The 23,103-nt window shown below is 32.0% G+C and overlaps 1 long non-coding RNA gene across 1 annotated transcript; it reads right to left on the bottom strand.

The window, feature by feature from the left end:
- Positions 1-7,199: 7,199 nt before the first annotated feature.
- On the bottom strand, positions 7,200-21,169 carry LOC127715025 (uncharacterized). The gene is made up of 4 exons (XR_007988078.1): positions 21,053-21,169; positions 18,559-18,632; positions 17,456-17,527; positions 7,200-8,013 (listed from the first exon to the last, which is right to left on the bottom strand). It is a non-coding gene; the product is annotated as an uncharacterized LOC127715025 (long non-coding RNA).
- Between the last annotated feature and the right edge of the window lie 1,934 nt (positions 21,170-23,103).

Raw genomic sequence — 23,103 nt, 5'->3', positions numbered from 1 at the left:
ATTTTCCAGGTCATTTATAAAAATATTAAAAAGAGTGGTGCTAATGAAGTCCCCCTGTTTTACTCCTCGAAAGGTTTCAAATAAATTGGAACAAGTATTATTCCATTTCAAGGAAGTTTCAGTTTTCAAATACTGGTTTTTTAATATTAAATATATTTTTGCCCACTCCAAGTTTTGCTAATTTATACAGTAAACCAGGCTCTTCGGCTCTTCTCCACATTGAGTCAAATGCCTAATAATCGTACCCTTAATCTGCAATATTTCAAGTTTGCCTGTTTAAACCCAACCTGTTCTAGTTATAATTAATTATTTGTGATAACCAGATCTAAATCTATAAATCATAGCACTCTCTCCTAATTTGGTAATATCTAAATGTTTTTCAAACTTAAGGCTTTCTTAAAAGTTCACATAATTTGTTTGAAACGCCTATTAATGATTTACACATATCTAAGCGACACTTAGGTTTTTGTGCCAAAGTTAGTTCGTGACAACCATATATTATGATAATCACAAGCATCGAGAAAAGTTTTTTAATGAAATTTAATAAATTAAATTATATAACAATCTAATTAAAAAATTAGTTCACCGCACTTGCTCCATATTTTCGTTCGGTTGTTGATCCAACTTGGGAGGGGGATTGTGGCACCGTTAAAGTCCACAATTCCTCTAAAGTCCACAACACCGCTAAAGTCCACAACAATTTTCCGCTAAAGTCCACAACGCCGTTAAAGTCCACAAACTTTCCGCTAAAGTCCACAAAATGACCTCCGCTAAAGTCCACAAAAAAACACCGTTAAAGTCCACAATAACAAATTCCGCTAAAGTCCACAAAAAGCACCGTTAAAGTCCACACATTTTTTTTTATTATCAAAAGATCAATTCGCTTTTTTTTTACTCCCGATAGTAAATATAGATCTAATAAAAAGCATGGACTTTTGTTCTTGGAAAGTATTTCTTATCAGCTTGAATTATATTTTTGATAAATGAAAAGATTATAGTATCTGCTTTTGATCCCCATAAATTTGATCTTTGTATTGCGATTTTCTATCAATCAAACAGACAACATTTCTGAAAGTTATCTAGCTATGGTGCTCCTTTTTATTCTTTAGTAAACATTTGTTCATCCACAAGAAACTCCAACATAGCGTTCTCTTTATGTATATGCTGGAGACACTGACATAATTTGGAGCCTACATTTGACATTTAAATTTCCTTTGCAAATATCTATAAAACATAAGAATGGTTTCCATTCAGTGTCTGTTAGGCTCCACAGCAGCCAAAACGGTCCGTAAATCTTAAAAATAGACTTTGAACCATGATGTTCTTGTTTGAAATCAAAATAATGATAAAGAATTCCACACAAACACCCATTTAAGATTTACATTGTACACAAAATATTATAAAATAGATATTTTTTTTAATTTTATGGAATCAAGTTCCATCCCATTCAAAATCCAGGGTCCGCCTTAGCTGTGCATTATCCATATTATAGCACAGTAAGAACAAAGAGATTTTACCCATGTCATGTGTTAACGAAAATAGTACACAGAACACAGTACGGAATAAGTAAACAGTCATTATAAAATATAAGGAGATGTGGTATGATTGCCAATGGGACAACTCTTCATCAAAGTTCAAATGAAGTGAGTGTAAGGAATAAGACAACAATATGTTGTTTTAGATAAAGGAGTAATAAAGAAGTAGTTAATAAGGATTGGAGTCGAACCCTCTTGTTTCGAGCGGGGTTCATCGAATTTACAACCTCGGTGTTGACATCCTAGTGATTACTGTAGATATAATACTTCTTAGATCGAGCGGCAAACCAGGCCTCGGAAATTATTTAACTGATAGAAAAATATGTGGTAAGATTGCCGATGAGATTATTTTCTACCAGAGAATTTAACAACAATTATAGATCACCGTACGGCCCTCAATAATGAGCACAATCGATACCTCACGGTAAGCTTTTAAAGGCTCGAAATAAACGAAAAAAAGGTTAAACAATTCAAACGAAAAAAGTAAAGGCCTGATTTTTTTCCATAACAATAAACGGGAAAATAATATGATATACAGCAACAAACGACAGCCAACGAGTTACAGGTCCATAACTTGGGACAGGCACATACAGAATGTGGCGAAGTTAAACACTTTGCTGGCGCCAAACCCTTCCCTAACCTGGAACAGTGATGAAACAGTACAACACATACACTTTTGTGCGAAATTTTGTGTAAATTCATTTTAGGTCAAAAACTAATCAATATTCTATTTACTGATATTAATGTTATACAAGTATGATGCAAGTAATATTTAAATTTCCAATTTGGTTTCCGGAAGAGTGGTGTAAAAATGTATTACATTTATTGTTGAGTTGCTGGCTCATTGAAATGTACTCAAATCAGGTTTTATTGTGACATTTTGGAAGACACCCATTCAACGCATCGATATCCTATACTAATCGATAAAAATATAATTTATAGCATAGAATTTTTTTTTTATTTCGAATTTATCATACTGGCTTCATTTTTCCGTTCTGAAAATCATAACACATTATTTTTCGTTGTTTTCTATAACCAACACCGAAATTAGTAACGTTTTAAACGTTGGTTAAAAGTTTTGTGACAGGAGACCTTTGGGTATTCATATACTTAGTATTTTTGTTGTTTATAATCATAATCAAGATTGTTGTCCGAATGAATGCCGTTCAAATGTTATAGATTAGGAGGCACGTTTGCTTTGTACAATAGTTACGTCAAAAAGTGATTATATGCAAAGAATAAGAAAAAAAAAACAGTACTTGAAGAATGCAGTAATAATGTAATAAGTTAATAACTAACGAATTTACGAACTTTTTAGAAATGATGTCCAAATTGGCCATCATCATCTGATCATAATACAAAGATCAAAATTAATGGAACAAAATCATCTACAGATACTGTACTTTTCTCATTTATCAAACTGATAAACAAATAACTACCGGGAAGAAAGGCCCATGCTTTGTATTGTACTAACGGGATAAAAAAAAAAAAATTGATGTTTTTAATAATAAAAAAAAATGTGATGACTTTAACGGTGCTTTTTTGTGGACTTTAGCGGAACTTGTTATTGTGGACTTTAACGGCGTTTTCTTGTGGACTTTAGCGGAGGTCATTTTGGGGACTTTAGCGGCGTTGTGGACTTTAGCGAAAATTTGTTGTGGACTTTAATAGCGGTGTTGTGGACTTTAGAGGAATTATGGACTTTAACGGTGCCACAGGGATAACAGTTTTCCGATGGTTTTGTCGTGTATAGAAAACATAAAACTTTATTTTTTATCAAAATTGCGACTATTGTAAACTTGATTTTACTTCTTTTAGTTACTCTTACCTGACTGAGTTCACGAAAGTCCTACCATAGATAACCTGTCGAACAATTTTATACTCCGAAGTCAAAAGTGGATCATATGAAAATAGTCTATTTATTCGATGTAAACTATTATAGGATGCAGACACGGATCCAGAATTCGAAAGGGGAAGGACCGTACGGTGACCTTTAGTTGCTTACATAAATGTCCTATGATTTCTGGTGGATAACTGTCTCAATGGTAATCATACCACATCTCCTCTGTATTTTTTTATATTGAATTTTGTTATAAACTTCCAAGCATTATGCCAAGTTCCCCACAAAACAACTACAACCAAAGAAATACCTAGTATTGCAATAATATTTACAAGGTAAATAAGTAAACCTACTGCCCATGGGATTATTAGATATTTTACTAACACTTACTAGATAGAAAGTAAACTTCCCAGAAAGACTAGTAAATAAACCAGAAAGATCAGTAACTTGAACTATAAAGACTAGTAAATTAACAAATATACCAGTTAGAATGTTTCCTTTCCTACACTGTAAAAAATGGTATTTAGATCTTTTAAAAACACAAATTTCGTTTTTCTGTTTCAATGTGTTGAGATGGAAGAAAGTTTTTAGGATTGTGTTAAGGATCATGTTTAGTTTAGAAATTAGTGTTTTAATCCTAAACATTTTAATTCTAAAACACATTTAACAGTGTTTATATTCCAGGCATGTGTACATTTGATATGATGTGCTTACATAGAAATGTGTTGAGATATTAAACATAACCCCAAACACGACTAGAACCAAACATGTAATACATGTAAAAGTGTTTATTTTCTAAGTACAATTTTAAAGTGCTTGTTTGCTAGTGCATTTACTGATATTTCTGTCAGTAAACATTGTTTTTGATTTTATTTAGTTTTGTTTTGTCACGGAAATATGAGACTTAAATTTGATTAAAATTGAGAATGGAAATGGGGAATGTGTCAAAGGGACAACAACCCGACCAAAGAGCAGAACACAGCCCAAGGCAAACAATGGCTCTTCAACACAGCGAGAAAATCCCGCACCCGGAGTCGGGCATCAGCTGGCTCCTAAACAAAAATGTGTACTAGTTCAGTGAAAATGGACGTCACACTAAACTCCGAAACATTTAATAGAACTAAAATTCAAAAAAAACATACAAGACTAACAAAGGTTGGTTATTTGTTTCGTTGGGATGCTGTCTCATTGACGTATACGTCAAATTTTCTTTTCTTTTATTCATATTCTATAGCCATCAAAACATTATTTATATTTCAAACAATGTATAGGTATTGTTACAATGTAACTCATTGAAATGTGTGAGCTAATGTAAATTTCGCACATGAATGACCCTATTCGTAAGATGAAAGGATGATAATATTTATTCGTGAAACTTGTTTACCAACGATTTCTAATGGCAGAGCATTTACTAGCCACTGACAAGAGTTCAATGAAAACATGATGAGAGCCACAAATAGTTTTGCCGTACCTTATGTCTGATAAGGAAGCAACCAGCCAGGGTCAACTGCAGTGAGGACAAAACCCAAATTATATGAAAAAAAATTTCAAGTGTCTAAACTTTTGGTGATATATGTTATAATTGTTAAATCCTATATATCATCTGAGTATCATAATAAATGACCATTGAAAATATAAAGTTTTAACTTTTTTGTTTTAAATGAAAGTATTCTTACACTGCTAAAATATTTTTCCTTTCCATGTATAAGAAAACATAGTATACCCAAAAAAAAAAAAAAATAAACAGCAAAATATAGGTTTCTATTTATGTTCTTTATCGTAATTAATAATGAACAAATTTTCTTAGTTTGAAAAATGCTCATTTGACTAGCTTAAAAAATAAAACAACAAAAATATGAACAATAATAATTGATATTACTATCATTTGTATTATTCTATTACTATTTATAAATTCACAAATATAAGCTATAACATAACCAGGACCGAACCGGTACCGATCATTAAATCAAATCGTACATATTGAAAATCCCTATTTTTATAATAATTTTTTTGTAAACATTTTTTCTTTAGAAATAATATTATTTCTTTGCAAAAAGGGGATTTTAAGGATGTTCGCTTCTCCTGTTTTTGAATTTTTGTCAGATATTCGGAATCCTCTAGTTTTATCCATGGAGTGCTAATAAAAAATATTGCCCGCAACCTCTACTTTTCTTTTCATAATTTTAGTACATATAGTTTGAAAAGCCATATTTTATAAAATCCTTGTCATTTTTTCATAGTTTTTGAAAGAAAAAAGGTGCCTATGATAAATGGAAGAAAAATCTAGAGAGAATACTTACCCACCAAATTTTCAAATGCTTATATCTCAAAATCAAGCACACAGACCCTTAGTTTTTTTCTGCTTTTTTAGTTCCTTTAATCATATACTGTCAGTTTATAACAGTCTTTTCTGTCCCAAGTCAGGAGCCTGTAATTCAGTGGTTGTCGTTTGTTTATGTGTTATATATTTGTTTTTCGTTCATTTTTTGTACATAAATTAGGCCGTTAGTTTTCTCGTTTGAATTGTTTTACATTGTCATTTCGGGGCTTTTTATAGCTGACTGTGCGGTATGGGCTTTGCTCATTGTTGAAGGCCGTACGGTGACCTATAGTTGTTAATCTTTGTGTCATTTGGTCTCTTGTGGGGAGGTGTCTCATTGGCAATCATACCACATCTTCTTTTTATATTCTAAACAGCTTGTTATTTTGAAACAGAGGAGCGAACATCATTTAGGTCATTTGTGCTCGTATTTAACTCCTTGGTGATCCTTTGTGCTTCTGATGTGTTTGAGAGACCCCATTAGTACATGTAGTACATGCAGTAGCTTTAAAGGTATTTACATTGTGATAGATTTTGACATAAATTTTCGACGTATGGGATATTACAATTATTAATAAGTTTTATGTTCTTAAACAAGGTAAACATTTCGTTATCGGTATTAATTGTATACCTTGAGCTACTTCAAATATTTTTCCGGAAAATTATTAAGTATCGAGATTGCCAAAGTGACATCTGTAACATTTAGGACACTTACTTACACAATATTTTTACCCTTTTTTTGGACAGTTCCCATAATTGGTAATTTCTAATTTTACGCTAAACCAAGGACGTTACGTTGCCATAACATCGATTAAGTAGATTGCTGTATAAGTAAAATATTCTGCCTGAGATTTAAGATTTATAGGTAAGTCATGTTATCAAAATGAATAACATTTTAAACTAAATATTCTTAAACAAGTTAAACTTAAATCAAAGTTAGTTAACATTTCACTTAAAAACAGTTTCATGTAAATTGATGTCATTTTTTTTTTTTTTTTTTTTTGCTAATTAGAAATAATTGAAAATATTTGTTTTAGTTTATTATTGATTGATATTTTTTTTTTTTATTCAAACTTTTTTTTTCTTTTTAACTTATTTTTATTAAAAGGATTGAATTTAAAATGTACATATGTGTCAGTCGATCCTAGTCTGCATCTACACCAGCCATATAACATCCTACATAGGGAAATTTCACTCACATCAATTTCACACGAATTAAAATTCATGTGAATCTCTCGTGAAATTCACATCAAACGAGCTTATACGTGAAACTCACGTAAAATCAGTGCATGTGAATTTCACGTGAATCTCATGTGAAACTCACATGATTTTTTTTTCACGTGAAATTATGAAAAATATCATTTTTTTTTTTTTGGAAAAGTTCATGTGAAAAAGTTCACTTGATATTCATGTGAATCTCAATTCACATGAAATTCACATGACAATTTTAACATGAGTTTCATGTATAAGCTCGTTTGAGGTGAATCTCATGTGAAATTTTTCATGCAAGATTCGTGTGAAATTCGTGTGAGCAAACTTTGCCTGTAGATATTGTCAACAGCTAGTTTCTCCATAATGTATATGTCAAGTGACAGCTCTTTCAGAAGTCGTTCTTCTGTTGAGAGTTGGCTGAGAATCAATGGAACATACAATTCATATATCAATTTTTTATCTTTATTACAGTTAATGGTGTCCTTTTTTACACAGTAATTAATCTTTACTTACAAAAATTAGGTTTTTAAAAAATGAGTAAAAAAAATGCATAATGATGAATGATTAAAACAAATATTTTCTAAATTTGGTATTATCATAATTTTGTAGTTCAAGAACAAAAACGTGATCGTCCTCGTTGATCATCATTAAGTAGTAATTTCAAATGCAGAATATATACAAGCCAGCATTTATAAAGGTAATGAATAAATCGATGTAATAGTCAAAGTGCTTCTAGCAAATAATTGTGAGACTTTAATTTTCATGTATATTGCAATGCAGAAATCACATATCGCATTGTGTAAATATACAATTGCATCATGTCAGAGCAATGCTATTGTATTTTGAGTTTTAAAAATTTAGAAGGTTTGCGTCATCAATTAATTCATATACGCTTTCATTATCGTGTAGTTCAATAAACACATTCGGCTGCATTGGTCGTGGTGGAATTGGCGGAATATCTGAACCTCTTTCTCCATATTTGATAGTACCTTGCGGTACATTCTTTACATTCTTTTGGTATTTGTAAAACGCTGCAACTGCACATAAAACCAGTATGATGAAACCAGCGCAGATCATGTAGATGAGTATTGCATAGTTTTTAGTGGCTGTACGAAAAAGAAGGAAAACATATATTTCTTGGATAAATATTAATAAAGTAATGAACATTACAATTTTTATTATCTTAAGAAATCTAAGTGCATGTACAGAAGATAAAACTATAGTATGACTTTATCAAGTTATTATGTTAAATGTCGCAATTTACTTAGAAAATCAGCGGCCGATGTTTTATGCTGAGACAGCAAAAATTCGTTGTCAACAAACGCTATATTTGCTATGCATTTTTGATGTTCTAATTTGTTTAGCCAAGTTAAATGTGGATATGCATTTATAAGACAAGCCTTAGGGTCAGTTGTTGTTGCTATCTCTTTTCGGGTTTTTTGCCTGATATTAGATCATCTTTTGAAACATTGAATCAAGCTTGCCATATGGTCTACTTGTAACATAAAAATGGCATTTTGGAAACGTTTGTTAATGCGTTCCAAGTTTATTAACATTCATCAAAGTCCATCTTTTTAAATATATTTACAATTATCTGAAATCATGTTTATCAGTAGAGGATTCATTTAAGAATTGAATGCTTCTTTTTGTAACTTCATTGGGGTGTAAAAGCGTTGACCGAAGTACATTTTGTATGAAGCGCGGAAGCGCTTCATTCTAAAAATGTGCGCACGGTCAACGCTTTTACAACCCTATGAAGTTACAAAAAGAAGCATTCAATACTTATAATTACATTTTTTAGCTAGGATAATGAAAACACGATTTTTATCAAGTTTTTATTTAATTTACCTGTGCACTTTATTGTGGGACCTCGTGTCATCATGAATGATAAATTGTATTGTGTAATGAAGTTGATTAAGGAATAACGCGAGATTGCAGTGTAGCCAATAAGAATAACTTAATTGAAACATACATCTAATGTAATTATATTAAAATGATTGGCTTTCAAGATTGAATATTTGCAGTAGGTGTTCAATTCATACATCCAATGATTTTGTTTTAGGTTGAAAGATAAATCAATTGATTCAGTCATAGGTTTTCAATTTGTATGAATAAAACCATGAAAGCAACTAAAACGATATAAGCCAATCAATACTATTTTTACACATTGTTCGTGTACTTCTGTAAACCGCTTCGTTTTTTTTAAATTCACAAGCTTTTTATTATTAATTTAAAACTTAAAGAAGTTGACATTATTTTAAATTGTTGCGACATTCCCTTTTTGATCAGTTCTTTGGTTGAGATGATTTAAATTGATGATTTTATCCTATTTTGTGATGTGCTGTTTCATCATGTAAAATGGAATAATTAATATTACATTTATATTTTGGGCTTGGTTTCTTTTATTGAAGCAGTTTTGCCACTGAAATTCATTTATATATAGATATACGAATTAATTCAGAAAATCCGGTCCATTTTAACTCAAGTCATAAAAATGGAACAAGTGATTATACATGTGTTTCGGAAAGAAAGTCCAATATTCATCCGTCTCGATTTCGCGATAACTAAATAGGGTTTCTTTGAACTACCATATTAAAAATGAAAATTTAACGCATGCCATCACGAGTTGGTTGACCGTTATGGAATATCTGTTTTAAAAAGAACGACGGATATGTTCCAATTATTGTAACATGCACAATCCTGTTCCCTTTTCCTCGATTTTTACATAATCGAACGAGATTTATTAATTATCAAATTTGTACTTACATTAGCAACACGACGGATGTGATATAGTTGTATTTTGCATGTTAGAAACAAGTGTTTTTCTTTGTTTTACCAGCAAACCGGAAGGTGACTTGTTAAATTCGGGTAAAATTTGTCAACGTCGGTTCATTCATTATAACTTCGGTGATATGTCCGTCTCAAAGTTATTAGGACCGGGTCAACGTATTTGACGTCACAAAGCCGTGATATGCAATTTTAGGAAGAGCTGAGCAGAGTGATATAGACAGTGAGACGACTGAAAACAACGATAAGGAGTATCATCTGCTTTCCTTTCCGGAGCACCAGGAATTATCCCTGGTTTTCGATGGGGTTCGTGTTGCTCAGTCTTTAACCTTTTCTATGTTGTGCTTTGTAGACTGTTTGTCTTTTCGTCGTTTTTTTTTTGCCATGGCGTTGACAATTTGTTATCGAGTTTCGAGTCTGAATATCCTTTTGATTTCTTTGACCTCTTAATACAACATGTACACTGTTGCTATTTTAAAGGGAAATTATTACAAAATGCATTCATTGTTATCAAATCTCCGTTACACATGAACTCGTGTTAAATGTTATTTCGAAAACATGTTGTTATTCAAAAGTGAAATTAGGACATAGTAAATAACTATTGACTTCTCATCGATTGCAATAGTATTCCGGCGTCTTCTGTTTTACCCCAACCTTATAGACTTTTGATGAATTTGCCTCTCTTCTTCATTTGTCTTTTAATCTCAAACTCATTCGAATCAACGACCTGACTGACCCTACATTTCAATACTGATGAATTTCGATTCATAGTGCACTCTCCGCTTATGTCAATGTGTGGTCTGTATTGACAAGTGTGGTTATTTCTGACCATAATACAGAAAAAAATAGACTTTAGACTCAATAGTGGATAGTTAACCCCGGCATTGTTTAGGATCATCGTTGCTCACAATACAAGATAACCAAAAGAGATCTTCTTCAAAATTTCAACAAAAACGAATAGTAAAATCCTAACAGTTAAATAGTAGCGAGAAAAAAAGTAGGTAAGTAGTAATTCTATAGAAATATGTAACAATTAATCATTATCCTTGATATGAAAGCAAATATTGAAAAATGATAATTATTTTATATTAATTTAAATCGACATCTTCATAATGCAAATTCCAGCTATATAACGTAAATTTATTGATTTCACGTCATATAATATTTCGAATGTCTCACTAGACTATAGTATATTTTTTTTAATTATCGCTTTGATTATGTTATTACACTCTTTTAACACAAGTTGTTCCCTTGTATGGCAAGCCATTCTCGTTAAAACTATGTTTAAACCATTTTTTCGAAAAATTACACACTGAGAATTAAAAAAAAACACACTGAGTTTTAAAAACCTAAAATAACACACTGAGAAATCGAAATTACACACAGAGATTTTAAAATTACACACTGAGATTTAAAAAAATTCGTAAGGGTTCCGCGGAACCCAGTGTCTCGCCTACTTTTGCTGTTAGTCGCAGGCTCAACAAAAATGGAGAAACAATTAATAAAAATTTTCCTCTAGATACTATCTTTTGATTGTAAGAAGTTCTGTTCAAGTTTGGTAAAAATCCAAGAAGGTTATGAATCTATAGCTAATAAATGTTTTAAAAACTTTAACTGCAGACTGTACGTAATGTTAACTGGAAGTTCATTTATAAGTAATTTACGGAAAAACAGGAACTATGATAATTTTTTACAAAATTTCCTTCTAGATACTAGCTTTTGATCATAAACAAGCTTCTGTCCAAGTTTGGTACAAATCCAGGATAGTTTAAAAAAGTTATTAAAATTTTGAAAGCTTGAACCACAGAGTGAATGTAATGTTAACTGGCAGAAAAACTAAGTCCATATATGAGTAAAATACGGATAAACAGGATTTTTTTTTACAAAATTTTCTTCTGGATGATATCATTATTATGATTAAAAGCAAGCTTCTGTCCAAGTTTGGTACAAATCTAGGATAGTTTAAGAAAGTTATTAAAATTTCAAAAACTTTAACCACAGAGTGAATATTTGTGGACGCCGCCGACGACGCCGGACGACGACGACGACGACAACAACGACGCCGAGGGAATGTAGAATCGCTATGTCTCGCTTTTACGACAAAAGTTGCAGACTCGACATAAATGAAAAACACACCCTTGAGAATTTTAAATTACACACTGAGATTTTCAAAAGACACACTGAGATGAAATAAACTGAAAAACACACACTTGTTAATTAACACACTGAGATTTCAGAGATCAACATGCACATTACTAATGAATGTTCATGAGATGAATAATTCAACAGATTAATATCTCGGTCTCCCGAACTCTTGTCATTATAATGAAATGCGGTTCCTTCAACCAACATTCGTAATAAATTTCAAGACTTAACATCGCTTTTTGCTAACTCGTATTCATAAGTTTGTTGCCTATAAAAGAGGGACGAAAGATACCAGAGGGACAGTCAAACTCATAGATCGAAAACAAACTGACAACGCCATGGCCAAAAAAAAAAGAGAAACAGACAAATAATAGTGCAGATGACATATAATTCATCTTAATATTATCAACAGTGTATCGGGATTTTTTGCTTAAAACTGATTAAGAATGGGTCCCTTCATAAAAGTTTTTCAACTGTTACCCTGATTTCGCAAAGTAATCCTTTATATTTTTGTTACTTTATATGCTATAATAGGCACTTAGGTAAAAATTTTACTGCCGCGATTGTTTGTCTTATTGCAGATTGTTCCAATGTTTGCTTATAATTTTGGTAAAGTTTTTCACCATTTGGTTATATTTTGAAATAAGAGTAAGTAGGGATTTTTCTTGTTCTATTGGTCTTTAATAACGCAGTTTTTCTATACGTTGTATTTCTAATGTTTTTTTTTTTAATAAAACATTTGGCGCCAAATTGAAGGACTAACGAGTTATATCCCCTAGGTGTTTAAGCTTGTAATAGATTTAGATTACGTATGCTAATTAGATATGTGCGCATAAAAAGTGCGCACAATATCTCAGTGTGTAATTTTAAATTCTCAGTGTGTAATTTCGAATTCTCAGTGTGTCTTTTTCAAATATCAGTGTGTAATTTTCGATTCAGAGTGTGTAATTTTCAATTCTCAGTGTGTGTTTTTCATTTTTTGTAATCTTAGTGCGTCTTTATGAAATCTCAGTGTGTAATTTTAAATTCTCAGTGTGTGTTTTTAGGTTTTTAATCTCTGTGTGTTTTTTTTTTAATTTTCAGTGTGTACATTTTTCAAAAAATGGTTTAAACATAGTTTTGACGAGAACGGCTTGCCATACCCTTGGTCAATTGGGACAGAATCAATTTGTGAGAGAAGTGAGCAGGAAGGAATATGTGTCTGTTCTCCGTTACAAATACCAGCCTTTGGTTTAATGTTTAACAGAGACATATTATAGTTTAAACTCTATATCATATGAGTGAACGTTTAAATTCAGCATATTTTTTGTATCAAAATCATAATTCAAGAAACTGTCGGTCCCAAGCCCTGATGAAGGAGGAGGGATGTCAATCATTTAGTTGATATATATCAGTAAAAATAAATACATTCATAAAATTGGCACAATCAGATGATTTTTATTGGCGCAAATGATACCTATAGTTTTTATATGAAGTGGCACAGAAGTAACATTGGCGCAAATAATAAGTTGTGGCGCAAATTAGTTCATTTTTGACGCAAAAAGATATCGCTCGCCAATTGTAGACTGGTTCTATACCGGACAAAATGGGATGCTTCCCAAGCAAATAATGACAAGGCAAACATGATATATATAGGCGTTTGATCTATGTTTAATGACAAATAATAAAATTGATGATTCAGCATAAATTCGGTGTTTAAAAAAAATTATACATTGTGTAGACCTTTCCGAAATCGGGACTCCTGTGGTATAATTAAAGTTAGTATCTGGCATGGTTCGTGGGGAACTTTTTTCAGAATATAAGTGTTTCATGGCAAAATTAATTTTCACGTTTTATTTTATCTCATATCAACGCATAACACCGATCTGCAATACATATCACCTCTGAAGGTCACAGCTTGATACACATGTTCAAAATTATTATTTTTTATTTGGTAATGTATATACTACATCGAAAAATTATTAGCTGTCTGCTTCATGACATATTCTTTAATAAAGATTATTTTTATCATTATAGGTGTAATTTAATAAATTACTAGCTTTACATAAACTTAATATTTCATTCATGACAGAAGAATATTTAGTCTTGAAATATGCGTTACAGGTGACCACGTATAATTGTTCCGGTTGTCGTGACCACAATATCGCCCCCTTTTCCTTGATTGCAACCTCATTTAACGAAAAGTATCTATGGATTTATATTTGCATGAGCAACACGACATGTGCCACATATGGAACAGGATCTGCTTACCCTTCCGGAGCAGGTGAGTACAGCCTAGTGTTGCTCATTCATTAGTTTTCTAAGTAGTGTTTTGTTGACTTGTTCGTCTTTTCGTCGTTTTACGTTTTTTTTTGCCATGGCTTTTCAGCTTTTCTTCCACTTATGACTTTTAATTTGAATGACCCCTTGGTATCTGCCATCTCTATTCCCATGCATTTTCAGAGGTTACTAGTTGACAGATTCTTTTTTTATAGTACAAAGCAATATTCTGTATTTATTCAAATATATTCTTTTTGTTTTTATCACTAGGAAAAATAAAACAGGGTCAACAATATGACCTGAAACACACTTCAAAAACTGCAGCGTTAAAAGCATCAAAAAGACAAAAGGAATTACAAACTCAACCTGTTCAAGTACCGGGATCTTACAGTGACTGTTCCTAAAATCCAAGAGTATCAGTGTTGGTAACTTTATTTGTTACAATTAAGCAACCATGCAGTCAATTAGTCTAGCTGATTGAAATTTCATGATACACCTAATTAATCTCCTATCCTCGACAATGCTGAACTGTACATGCAAGTCAGAGAAAAAAATCAAAGGGGTGAATATTTCGACTTGGCTCTTCTTTTGCATAACTCGTTAAGTGACAATGACAACAAGCAAAACAATACATGAGCAAGACAACTGGTCGTTAACCCAGTAATGCTTCAAACAAAGATTCTAGACATACAAATGTGGCCCGATGCATTTCTTATTGTTAACACATGACATAGGCAAACTCTCTTTGTTTTAACTGTGCTATAATCTGGATAATGCACAGCTAAGATGTGCATTAACTATACCTCAAATATAATGCACAGTTCAAATGTACTTTAATCTTTAGTGGCGGATCCAGCATTTTTCAAAAGCATAACGGCGTAATTCTATAAGAAAAAGTTAGATTTTAGGACTATACATTATATATTTTCCAATCAAAAGGGGGGCACGAGCCCTTTTCGCCCCTCTTTGAAATCCGCCATTGACCCTGCAATTACATTATAAGAGATCAATTATCAAAAATTTTGTATACACTTTGTCGTTTCAAATTATGAGATGGAAAGTGCTTCTCATTCCTTAGAACACTTTATGATATTATGTGTAGATTTAAATCTTAAATCAGTTTTTCAAAGTCAAACAAGATATGTTTTTATTTTTTTGTGTTTGTAATTTCTTAAAATATCCAAAATAGCTGAAACCTGATTTGGATTAGTTTTGTTCCAAATGGAATTCATTACGACTTTTTAGATATATATTCCATTTAAGTGACTATTTTGGATCGAATCTAATGAGGTACATGTATATATTCAAGTATATAATTAGTAATTTGGAGGTCAATCAGACTTCGTTTGGATAGGACATGTCTTCTGAATGAATAAAGTTGAAAAAAATAAGGGCGAAGGGGAGAAGTTTAAGATTGAAAAGTGAAACTATTTTTTCTTTTGTTGTTTACTTTGCACCATAAATTTAAGTACATCTCTTTTCGATTAATCTTCTTCTGAGCATATTCCTTAGGGAAAGAAAGCCAATTAATCAATACTCAATACCTTTTTATTTATAATTTGTCATACACCAATTGAAGTACATCAAACAAAACTAAAACTGTAGGAGGTGTGGGTTATACGCTAATGAGACAGCAATCAAACGACAAAACCACTAAACACATCTAGAGGGCAACATATTGTCGACGACGAGGTTTTTTAAAATGACCTTGACTACCCATGAGGGACTTGCACGGTCGGAAAACATTATACATTTATTTCCCGTGCCGGAGGGAGATATGAAGATTTGTTCACCCAAGAATATTAATATTTCACGAGGGCTCTGCCCGAGGGAAATATGATTTTTCGAGGGTGAGCAAATCTTCATACCTCCCGAGGCAAAGGGAAATGAATGTTTTATTCCACTGCCTATGCTTTGTTTACTATCAATACATTAAATATTATTTTGCATACATTTTTTTTCTTATCCGCTTGTTTTGTCAAACTAAACACGACATACCCATTGATAAACAGTAAGGATCAAAATTTAATTATAAGTCTTTTTGTTTTATCGTCTGAAATAAATTTGAACATGATAATGATTTTTGCTATCGCTATTTTAAGAAGAATAAGACGTTCAACTATAGACAGTAATATGTCAAGTTCTTAATTCTTTATGTCAGTTCAAATGATCACTCAGCACTTATGTTGTATTGAATTTTTAACTTGTCGACCTTAAAGAAAACTTATGTGATTTGATTGATCGTCACGAATTTACATAAAAATTGCGAATAAATTTAACAGAAAGAATCAAAGATCTGCCATTAAAACGCAATTCTCCAAATACTGTAACAACTTAGGAAAAAGTCTGAATATCAAAAAAGTTAATAATTAAAAAGTTACCAACATTTTACTACTTAAATACGTATTATTCCCTTTCTTTACCTACAAGAAATCTAAAGATTGAATATCGTCCGAATATTTCCAAAATGTTCATGTAAATTGATGGCATCATGTGTTGAAAACAAGTTATTGATCAATCAAATCGGTACATATCATTTAATTTGTACGGTCGGAATGACCCATTAACCCGGATTCCTAGCCGTGTAGATTAAATTACATATACCAACTTGCTTGGTCAATAACTATAATATATGAGCATCTTTTAATTCCTTCAATGTATACATAAAAATTGCACAAACTAGTAAAACACGTGGTGCCTGTTCAAAAAGAAAAATAATCACAGATGTCACAAGCTTTTATAGCTTATCAAAAGATTAAAGGTAAATTAAAAGATTCGAAAAACTTAAGGAATAATTTACCTAGTTCCATACAGATAAATTTACTCTGTCTGTATATATAATAGCTCTTTCTTGTCAATGAAAATGTATGTCCATTTTAAGGGAAATTAGTCGTACAAATGGATCTCTACAGGGTGAATTACGGAATAGGGAAATAGACTATTTCTGCCGAATTGCTGTGTCAAAATTTTACTTTCAGATTCAGGGTGTTTTGAAATAACTTGACATTTTAATTTCGAGGATTTGTACAAAAAACATGTATAAGAATTAAATGCAGTTTTTTTTATAGATTTAAACGTAATGCAAACAACCTCTTCTTTTTTTAGCAAAGAAGTGTTTCCGCGCATCAGGCAATATGTGAAGGTCACTTGCTTTCATTTGGCATAAAAAAAACCAAAAAATATAAAGAATGCAGAACTACTTCCGAATCGTATACTTTGTCTTCTTTACGGCATTATCAAATGGTTGGCCATACCGATAGCTACCATGTGTAAATAGTTTATATTAAAAGTTTACAGATACTCTTCCTTTAATGGAGATACAAATAAATAATATTATAACAGATTTGTGTGACTCACCTTTGTGTTTTGTTAGATTTACATCAACTGTAATTCGTCTATCGCTTTCTTCTGTAGATTGCGTTTGATATCCTATGAAACAATGTACCAGCAGTATATTTAACAGAAGACAAACTTCTTAAATAGTTAAAATATGTTTTCATGGACATACCGAAATTTCAGTATATGAAAAAATACACATAACACTGAGACAAATATATATATATATATATGGAACGAATCGACATTAGAGGCAAACAAAACTTATTTGATATACAATCGTACCAAAAGATCTAGCTCTTATGTTATATGCATGCACAATCATCGGTTATACATGAAAAAAAAATATTTTCAGACAATAGTCATGAAGGCCATCCTTTTATCTTCTAGACATGAATCACATACATTCAATAGGAAAACTTGTGTTGCAGACAATAAGCCCATGTATCCTTTCCATCAGTAGAATTGTTTGGCACTTTTTCCACGTTGACGCTATTATTTGAAAATCCTTGTGATAGCTGTACAGTAACAAAAATTTACATTTATGAAAGATTTTCACTTTGCCAAATCCAAAAGCCATTATTTTTACATACACAATATTAAACTGTGGAAATCATTAAAAATACCGTTTCTTTCAGCGCAATCAATTTAGTCGAGATTTCCGAAACAAGTTGCTATTTAACGAGTTAGTAAGTTTTGTTAAAGTTTTAAAACATAATCCCTATGTATACATTGTATTCATAAAACGAACAAAAGGAGTTACTAAAACTACCCGGACTGGGTGTGTCAATGGGATAACTATTACTCAAAAACTATGTTGTTAATATGATACGATTCGTGAAAATGTACCATTTTGGTGTATGATAAAATTGAGAATGGAAATGGGGAATATGTCAAAGAGACAACAACCCGACCAAAGAGCAGACAACAGCCGAAGGCCACCAATGGGTCTTCAATGCAGCGAAAAAATCCCGCACCCGGAGATGGTCCTCAGCTGGCCCCTAAATAAAACAGTGTGCTAGTTCAGTGAAAATGACCACAAGATTCTATATGTAAGCAATTTTCCAATGTAAGATTTTAATTGGGTCATATACGTCTTTCAATTATATGTAAATAACGCTTACTTGTGTAATTCCAATATTCAGTATATGTTCTGAATGTGGTCCATGGAATACACCTCCCATTTTTATTGTCACAACTGAAATAAATAAAAATTAATGCAAAAGTAGCATGTATAAATATGTACAATCCAAGATAACAAATGATTTTGTTTCATTTAATAACAAATTAAGGCATTCTAGGCCGTTGAATTCTCATTTGGTCATACTTTGGCTGTTAATATAAAAATAAGATGTGGTATGATTTTCAATGAGGCACCTCTCCACCAAAGACAAAATGATACCGTACAGCCTTCAAAAATGACCAAAACTAATACCTCAACATGCGCAAAGTAAGCTATAAATGGCCCCGAAATTACAAATGTAAAAGAAATGTCAAACAAAAAAAGAACGGCCTGATTTATGAACAAAACAATAAACGAAAAATAAATAAAATATACAACAACACACGACAACCACTGAATCACAGGCTCCTGACCTGCGACAAGCACGTACAGAATGTGGCGGGGTTATAGTTTACTACATATACGTTATGGATCTTGCCCATTGTTGAATGCCGATCGGTGCCCTATAGTTGATTACATCCACATCATTTCGTCACTGATGGATTTAAGTACAGCGAAAATTTTGGTGAAAACTTAGGTCAACTTCGTCATTTCTGTGTACAAAAATCGTTTTCGCCCTCTAGCTTCCAAACCTTTTAAAAGTTAGATGATTATTATTCTACTAACGTGACTTTTTTGTGTGTCGGGTATACGGAAGAAACTGTATGTAGTAAATAAATGAAAAATGTGTCCATGGGATATAGATGCTCCGCTTGTAAATATAAGTCAAATTCTGCAATTGTTCAATTTAAGAAGAGACACAACTCGAGAACGACAAAAGTGTTGCCATCCAAATTCTAAAAATCGATCAGGTTTGGTAAAAAAAACATATAATGAGCATTGTGTAGAAATTTTATAACATTTGGTTGAGGCAAACTAAAGTTAAAGTGCGGAAACGGCAAATTTATGAATTTTTCCATTTACAAACGGCACAACTCAAGAACGACAAAAGTGCCGCCACCCAAATTCGAACTTGATCTGTGTTTGGTGGTAATAAGCATTGTGTAAAAGTTTCATAACATTTGGTTGAGGCAAACTAAAGTAAGAATGCGGAAACGGCAAATTTATAATTTTTTGCCTTTTATTAACTTTAAGGGACATAACTCGAGACCGGTGAAAGTGACGCCACCCAAATTCAAACTTGATCTGAGTTTGGTGGTAATAAGCATTGTGTATAAGTTTCATAAATTTTAGTTGAGGCGAAACAAATTTAGATTACGGAAACTGCAATTTGCCAATTTTCCTATTTATAAAAGGACATAACCAGAGAACAAGTGACGCAACCCAAATTCAAACTTGATCTGTGTTTAGTGGTAATAAGCATTTTGTAACAAATTTCATAATATTTGGTTGATGCAAACTTTAGTTAGAGAACGGACACTAATTTTGGGACGTTCGTACGGATGTACGAACGGACCGACGTACGGACGGACAAGGGTAAAACTTAATGCTCCTCTCGGGCGGGGCGGGGGCATTAAAAACATATTTCGCTCAATTCAGCCATTTCTTATTCATAAGTTCAAAACCTGTTACAGCTCTAACTTTAAAATCCCATGGAGTTTGGAAAAGAATTGGTGGTTCTTTAGAATATATCTGCCATTCGTATTTATAATATACGAGTGTCTCTTACAATCCTGATGACTTTTATTACTATATATCAACATAAAATCAATCAAGGCCAGTAAAGTAAAGCAGGCGTGACATATCAGCATGGCACTCTTGTTTTATATAAAAGGTGCAAGCCCTACATGTATGCATCCGTTGTACTGATGAATATCATATATTTTCAAACGAATTTATGTTCATAAAATGTTGGCCGGCGATATACATTTGAATTCATCCTAAAATATAAATGTGCACGCAATGGTCAAAGTGATTTATCATATTGATAGAAAACTGTATAATATATAAAATATACATTGTGATGTCAACAAATTGGAAGCCGATAGGTATGATATTGTTTAGAACCATTTATTTGAGCCCGGTTAGAAAGAACATACATGTAGTTAGAAAAGTAGTATATATTCTAAAAAGAAATAGTTCAACGCATAGGTGTAACTTTGTCAATAAGTGAAATATTTGGAAAATCAAAGTTTGGTTTCAAATAAGAGATCACTGAAGATGAAGAACCCTTGAAAAAAGTTTCTTTTGAATAATAACAAAACAGTATGTATGAAATTAAAACAGGAGGGCATATTTGTCAAGTTGCTCAGATCAGAAGAACATGCTTTCGTCCTACCAAAATTCCAGAAAACAGCGGGCTCTTGTATGCAGTTAAGGTACGTGAATCTAAACAGGTAATGGATAATTTTAAGCTTTTGCCTTTGATGAAAGCTTATTTTTCAGGTGCCGACAACATTGTACCTTCGTGTACATTTGTAACTGCACATTGTTACCTTTCATTTGCTTTACAGATGCAATTATTACCACATTTTTTTCCGTATTTGTGTGGAGGACAAGGTTTACACTTCTCTCTACCTGCCTCTATTGTATGATATCCCACTCCACATGCTGTTAAAAGTGATAAATATATTACGATTGTATTCAAAACAAAACATTAAAAAGTAAATTGATAGAGTTTTTACCAATTTAAATGATTACAAAGTAACTAGAATTCTATTTATTATATATATTTTATCGAATATACGATTCAAATTAGTACTCGTAGATCTCGTTTCATATAACCATATCCATATGTGTACAGAAAGATTGATAAGGTGTTGTTTTCTTAATGTCCAGTGAAAAATATTTCATGCACATCCAGTACGATGTTTACAGAAAAAAAGCCCAAGAACGAAGGAACAATGATAACAGACGTATACGAAAAAGGTAACATTCGTAATGAATCTTTCATGTATAATAATACATCGTGTTTATTGCTGCTATAACCCAAATCAAACACTACATTTAAGATTACTTTGATTTGAGTTAGGAACGGTACCTTTATTTACAAATTATATACACTCTACATACAGAAAAAGCTAATACTAGTTTCCCCTTATATGTTTCAAACACAGGCTCAAGCTATGACAATTGTAAAAAGCTAATGTATTCGATTATATCCCCGAACGTTTCATCGTATTTAAAATTTCCTGATTTTCAATTGTTTTGGTTTAAGCATCCCTGATAAAAGTTAATTTGGGCGTCCCTGATAAAAGTTAATTTGGGCGTCCCTGATAAAAGTTAATTTGGGCATCCCTGATAAAAGTTAATTTGGGCGTCCCTGATACAAGTTAATAAAAGAAAGCGCTAATTCGTACTAACAAAATTTAAGTGTCATTTGCAGTATAAGGGAATCAATATTCTCATATAATGTATTTTGATTAAATAAAAAGGTTATGCATTGTAATATAATACCGCTGAAGATAATTTCGCAATTTTACACGGTTTTGTAAATTTTGCGTCGAGGACGTCTTTAAACAAACTTAATTAAATTGTATTCCAAATACATTTTCATAGTATTTTCTTTCCTACATAAATGTACTTTGATCTGGGTTAAGGATGCCCTTTTTAGATATGTTTTGGATAACCAGTCGAAATTTGCCAAAATCAGTCAAAATTGCAGTTATGGGCAATCTGTAGGCACTCAAAACTTTGTCTTGAAAATTATAAAATATAGCAGACTGTTGTTAAAACCTTAAAGGGACATTAGCCGACAAATTCATGTTCACCGATTTGACTCAAATTCTCATATTGAACTTATAACGTACTAAAACGTACATCCAAATTATAAAAAGCATAAAATATACGATTTACGATGCATGGACTCGATAATATGCATCATCATTTCGTGTGTATTTTAGCATAGACGCCATCTAATTAACCATCGAGGTGACCGATATAAACATAAATATAGATATAAATAGATTGTTCTAGGTCTGTTTGACTTCATATTATAGGTAAAAAAAAAATATGTTAATCATTGTTTTTACCCATATAAAATGAGTTTTTGTGGATCGAATCAGTTAACCAAATGGTTTATCCTTGTTTCACTTCCAATGTTGACATTCTTTTCCTTTTAATAGCTCAACACGCCTAAATCATGCGTAACCCATCTCTACCTAAGGGGTTAAATAGATGAATGTGAAGTAAGCAGCCGGTTCGTTATTCGATATTCGATATTCAATATCCAACCGGCTGCTAGCAGTCGGTTCGATATTCAAATTTGGTCGAAAATTATAAAAGTTAAAATATTCGATAACATTAAAAGCATGATAGTCATAGTTAAAAGGAGTAAAAAGATATGTAGGAAATCGTTTTATGACCCCTTCAACCTGTCGTAAATTCTCGAATATAAACCCTTATGTAAATCGCACATTTGTCTTTATGAAATATAGATTTTTATCAATAAAACGACATCAAAGATGTACTTTTATGTATGATATTTCTAGAATCAAAAACAAAAAACAATCACTCTAGTAACGTTTAAAAATATAAATAGAAATAA

Source organism: Mytilus californianus, unplaced genomic scaffold (assembly GCF_021869535.1).
Source record: "Mytilus californianus isolate M0D057914Y unplaced genomic scaffold, xbMytCali1.0.p SCAF_9, whole genome shotgun sequence".
Taxonomy (NCBI): Eukaryota; Metazoa; Mollusca; class Bivalvia; order Mytilida; family Mytilidae; genus Mytilus; species Mytilus californianus.
Note: the sequence above shows the minus strand (reverse complement) of the source record. Positions and strands in the feature narration are given on the sequence as shown.